Raw genomic sequence first — 6,337 nt, 5'->3', positions numbered from 1 at the left:
TGGCTCAGAAACTTTATGAAATCACTGTTTCGAAAGGAGATATTTGTAAACACGCGAAATAGAGGCTAAATGTGTCTCGCATTGTTTTCATCGCCAGCGGAGTTTCTTAATTAATGAATGGTAAAAGGAATGAAATTCCTGTTACGCCTCCTAAACGCGAGCTGCAGTGATGTACGTTATTACAGTCCCTCTATTTTTCTCGCTTCCTCCCAAACCGCCCCCGCCCCCCAAGTAGTTTTGACACTCATGCAAGATGGCGCAGCCTGTAACGCAAAGCGCGCGATCTTGACGATCTTACGGAAAAATAGAGGACTCTGAACAGTTTTATACAAAAGAAAACAACAAAATAAATAAAAAAGTAATAAAAAAATAAAGAAACAAACCAGTAAATTTTTTTGTTAGTTTTCATAGATGATTTGTGCTTCCCGTACTAACTTTGAATTCAGTAGTGGTAGAGCCAACATACTGAAGATTGCATTTTTTACAATGGACCAAATAAACGACATTAGTGGAATTACACGAAAACCTTTGTTTGTTGTTTGTTGCAAGATAGGTTTTGCCAGTTTGGGCGCTAGAAAATGTGTTAGAGTTCACAAGGAAATTTTTACAAACTAGGATCACATCTGTTTTTTTCACATTTGAAACAACCTGAAGCTGGTGTATCTGTGCTTGGCAAGGAGCTTTTTCTCCCTTTAGAAGGTGTTAGAATTTCCTTAAGAATTTTTTAACAAGAAAACTTGTGAAGTTGCTATACACTTTAATAGAACACCACACACTTTGTCTGACTTTACTTTTCAATACATAGACCGACAAATCTGTACCAGCACAAATCAAGAAAAAGACAAATTATTGGTCACCAAAAAAGCTTACTGGAGCGCGCCTTTATTTTCCATTGCGCCCTTCGGATTAAATAAACGACAAGAATTTCACTTTAAAAATCGTATTCATTATACATAACACTCTGTGGAATTGACACGCCTGGGTAGTGAAGTTCTTGTAAACATCTTTTTAAAAACAGCTTTCACAGTGGTCGGTTGCTAGGGCTTTTCCTCCCAAACACCTCTCAAAACTGAGAGTTTTAGGCCATAGACAGAAGTAGAATGCATCGAATGTGACGAAACTTGGCAGGGAAGTTGTTTGATAAGTTACTTGTTTCTTGGTTTTCTTTCATCCCATGTGACTTCTGTTGTGACGTGATAGATGATGTCCAAATTTGGCATCAGAACAAAAATTCAGGAAAGAAATGGTAAAAATTTTACATTAGTTTTCTGTATAGAATTCTATGATTTCTAGTGAAAACCCCATCTTAATCGGATAAAACAGGCTTAAGTTACAGCTAATTAAAGAAATTCAAATTTCCCCCAAATGACCATATATGGTCAAAATTAGGGGTATTTTAAACGCCAGAACATTGAATGTATTGGAACAGGAGCCAGCTAGGAGCCAGAACAAAGTTACATAAAATCAAAATTGTAGTTTTTTCTACTTAGGGTATGTGGTGCTATGACGTCACAACGACGTATTTCGTGACGAAAACGCGTCATAGCAGCACATAAGCCAAAAAAGTAAGTAGAAAAGCACAATTTTGATTTTATGCAACAATACATTCATTGTTCTCGCGTTTAAAATCCCCCTAATTTTGACCATATATGGTCATGTGGGGGGAAATTTGAATTTCTTTAATTACGCCATTTTATCCGATTGAGATGGGGTTTTCACTATACATATTCTTTTTGTGTGGCAAAAATGTCTGTAATGTTTTGAAAAGTGCTTTGCAAGTTTTTAATGTTACTAAAACTAGCCATCAGTTATGACGTTATACTTTCAAGAAACGTCAAAAATACCTTAACATTGGTACAAATTTAAAGAAATTGTTTCTTAAGATGTTTTAATGTCTTGCTTTATTTGGAATATAAAATACTGCTCTGTGAGCCAACAATTGAATTTACGAAGTTGCGGGAGGAAAAGCCCTAGCAACCGACCATCGTGTTTTAACAATTCTTGATTATATTTATAGGTTTTTGTAGTTATAGCCTGTAGCTTCCTAGACACTTAGGGGCCCGGTTGAGGGGTCCTGTTATTTTTGTGCTGGTTTTACTACTCATAGGCCTTTAGTGGGGATTTTTATTATATTTACGTCTGGTAGGGCTCAGCGTTTCAAAATGGCTAAAATTGACCCAGTTTCACCTTCTTACCCCACTCTTTGATTGGAAAAAAAAAATTTGCAATGGGTAAACCTACAAGAAGTACAGAAAACGAGCCTTTAGGCTGTAAATATCTACTTTTGGGCGTTTCGAAATTGGAAGTGTTTACACAATTACCGCCGGCCTACCATGAGAATTCCTGAACTTCGATGGTGTGTTACAGAGATTACATTCCAGTAACCCAAGCCAATTCCCAGGTATGTCTTAAATTATTGTCTAAATGTTTGATTTAAATAGCATTAAGAGAATTTGGAGTTATACCACATGTTAAATATTACCGTCGAAAACGAGTAACGAACTTGAGTTTTTGTTATCCTGAAAACCTATCCCGTATTTTTGAATTATTTCAGTACGACGAGCTTCGCTATTGCCCTGAAGGTATCTTTTAGTGGAAGAAAAAGAATTTTTCTGTTCATGGAAAGCGTCCAAATTTCTCGATGCGGCTTCGTTTGCGAACGCGAGGAAAGTTAATGTTAGCGAATTTCAGGTTAAAAAAAATTTCGGCGGAATAATCTACTTTAGGTTTCTTATCTACCTAAAAGCTATCTATGAACAAAAAATGAAAGAAATTGATTTTTCAACTCTTACCACGAAATTAGATTTTGGTCGATTTTTCCTGACCGGCGCTCTTAAAAGCACAGAAATTATGACCCTTGAGGCCCAGTTCAGACGTCGTGCTTCTGCCGTGCCGTACTAGATTCAGGAATTAAGTTCGACAAAAGCACGGCAGAAGCACGGCGTCTGAATCAAACTTTTGAATTAAGTTCGGCAAGCAATTAAGTTCGTCAAGTGCTGCCGTGCTACACGGCTCTGGCACGGCAGCGATTCAAACGTCGTGCTTCTGCCGTGCTTAGCAAAATTCATAAATTATATTAATGTATTTTGGCGAGATTGCGTTCCCACGGGGAGTTAGGAGGAGAATTGTTACGAGGCATCAGTAAATCCTGAATTTGGTTCGACTCTGGCACGACGTCTGAATCAAAGTTGTTTTCCTGCCGTGCTACAGTCGAACAGAATTACAATTAAGTTCGGCACGGCAGAAGCACGACGTCTGAACTGAGCCTCAGTCTCTCAAACTATGAGGCTCATAGCGAGATGCCCGACTAAAACAGACCTAGAATCCAACTTTCTTGAGCCCAGAATCGGTTGTCTAAGACAAAATCACTTCAACTAAACACTCACGAAGCGTGTTTTTGCTTTTAAACAATATTCTCATTACACGACCACCACGACATACCTGAATTCTGTCGATCAACAACTTCGGGAAATCACACAATTAACCACGTTCGCGACGCTGATAAAACTGTCCACAACCACCAACTAGGCACAATGGTTCCACACTTAATACGGGCCAAATATCATCGAATTACTCTCCCTTTCTACACATAAATCATCACATGTAAATTCTCCTGACAGCAGTCGATTTATTCAAGATCCCGGATGTAAAAGAGCCGTTTTGAAAGGGACACACAGAGGCCGGCCTTCAAAACAATTTTTAACTAAATCTCTGGCCTGCTCAGAAATCTGCATCAATTTTGCTCTCGACGAATAGATGTGACTCTTACAAACTACTTTTTGAGGCTAGAGACTCGTCACCGCCCACATCAAAGCTCGCAATATGATGCCTTTCCGTCTCAAGCCCGAGATCAGTGTTTCACCCTGTTTGACCTAGGCCTGTTTAGCCAAAATGAGACGAAATACGATAACATATTGGCGTGACGCAGACTTTGCCAATCGTAAGACTTATTCCGTCATAAGGCTTAAGGATGCCTTCGGGAAAACTTTGCTGAAGGCGGCCAGAAAGGAATCCAGAAAATTAACCAACCAATTAAAACAACTTCTATCGCGCGCGCTGATTTCAAATGTAATAGTGTTTTATGACAAGGAGAGAATCATGGGTATTTATGGGTAGGGGAGAGGGGGGAGGGGGGGGGGGTAGATAAAAAACAGAATTATAAACATATGTTTTTTTACCTACTGCAGCTTGTTAGGGGATCTTTGTACTGAAATTCAAATGAGACTGTTGCTAAAAAAACTCATGGAGGTACCTTTTTGGAAATCCAGACAGATATATATCTACCTGGAGTTTTGAAAACCGGGTTGCCTGAAATCTTAAGTCAAGTCCAGCACATTGCAGGCAATCTTTTAAAACTTAATTTGCTTAAAGCCCTGATACTTTTAGTGTAAAAATAACAATCTCGCTCTTCAGGACTAACCACCCTCACCTCTTAACCATGGGCTTCAAATAACTTCCTGGAAGTGACAGAAATCAGTGCAAATTCCAGAAAATTTGCACGAGGGGGGCAACAGTCCGTCCCGTAGGGACGGGCTGTTGCCCCCGTTGGCCCAGATAATATTTTTTGAGGGGGGCTTCCGTCAAACTAAGTGTCATGTTCTTGCACAGACACAGGGCTATCATCTGGTATGCATTTGGGGTAGCCTGGTTAAATTCCAGGGGGGTGGGGTTGTTGTAAAGACTATGCTTTGTGCTAGAGTGCAGATTCGCTGGGTTTTTGTACCTGGGCTTACCCCTGTCTTTCAAAGCTCAATGTCTCACTCAAATTAAGGGGGGGTTGTGTCTGGCTGGGTACCATGTTGTTGCACAGACACAGGGCTATCATCTGGTATGCATTTGGGGTAGCCTGGTTAAATTCCAGGGGGGTGGGGTTGTTGTAAAGACTATGCTTTGTGCTAGAGGGCGGATTCGCTGAGTTTTTGTACCTGGGCTTACCCCTGTCTTTCAAAGCTCAATGTCTCACTCAAATTAAGGTGGGGTTGTGTCTGGCTGGGTGCCATGTTGTTGCACAGACACGGGGCTATCGTCTGGTATGCATTTGGGGTAGCCTGGTTAAATTCCAGGGGAGTGGGGTTGTTGTAAAGTTTGATGTGTTTTTGCACTCTTATGCAGTTTGTTTGTGCTGTTTGCATGCAAGCAATGACCCACCCTGTTGATAATGTTCCTAGTCAGCAAGCAGTTGAACTGCTGGTTTTAGGACTTGGTATTGTTGAGCAGTGTTGGCTTAGATTGTTTTTGGGAGACCAGCTTCAATTAAAAATGGGGTGAACTGGGGAATTGGCTTTGCAATCGGTGACACCGACACTAAAAATTGCTTCTTAAAATGCCTTATTTTCCAGATTAATGAGGAAAACTTCACTTTTGTTACTTTCAAGACAGATGATTCTATCAAATGGAAGCTCATGTATTCAATAATTTCTTTTTGAGGTGAGATTTTACTTTTCAAGTAACAAGGGCCATCAAATTAACAATCAGTGTGAGAGACTGACATTTTTTAGTAGCCCGGTTTTCAAAAAACCAGGTATATATATATATATATATATCTAGCCGAACTTATGAAAACTGCGCCAGGTGCCAACTCTAGGCCACAAAGCTTAACTTAAATTAAATAAAGTAAATATCGTAAAGAAACTTAGCTCTTACCCATAAGCCTTCTAAGGTGACTCTCTTCTTGGTTCCTTATTAGCAAAGAAATAAATATTCAAATCCATCAAAAAAACACTCTCAACTTGGCCATCTCTAGCGGCAGGACAGGCCATCTCATTTCTGACGAAGCACACCTGGCTAATGAATTTTGCTGTGGTCGCCTTTTTAATGCAAAACGCTTCAAAATTTAAAGCCCAGTCAAAAGAACTGCACCCACAACGAGCATCGCCTTGTTTATGTCGTGACTTGTAGTCGTTGGAGGGGGTGGCGAGGAGGGGGATGGGTTGGTAGGCGGATCCTTTTTCAGTTTCATTGCCTCCTTGTGAATGGGATTAGCTGGGTGATTGTTTGGCGGGTTAATTTTGGAAGGACCGCCGCCATGAGGCGTAACCCCACTTTTTTGTCTCTTTGTTTACGTCATTGTTCAACCAGAGATTCATGTTTGGTGTAAGTTGCCTGGCTGAGCTTGTTGTTGTAAGTAACTGTTCTCTCTGTATTAATCGCCATCTGAGAGGGGATCAGTCACGCTCCGGGCGTCGCTGCTAAATCAAGTCTCACCTTTGCCCTGTCTACAGCCAGCTGGTAGCGCTGCACGCGCTTGGCCAGGTCTGGCTGCCTGAAAACGTCCTCCGCAGTAATGTGAGAAACTCGCCCTGCGCTTCAATCGATCAGCCTCCATCACCAAGAATGC

Source organism: Porites lutea, chromosome 5 (assembly GCF_958299795.1).
Source record: "Porites lutea chromosome 5, jaPorLute2.1, whole genome shotgun sequence".
NCBI lineage: Eukaryota > Metazoa > Cnidaria > Anthozoa > Scleractinia > Poritidae > Porites > Porites lutea.
The sequence above is the reverse complement of the archived record's forward strand: the minus strand, read 5'-3'. Positions refer to the sequence as shown.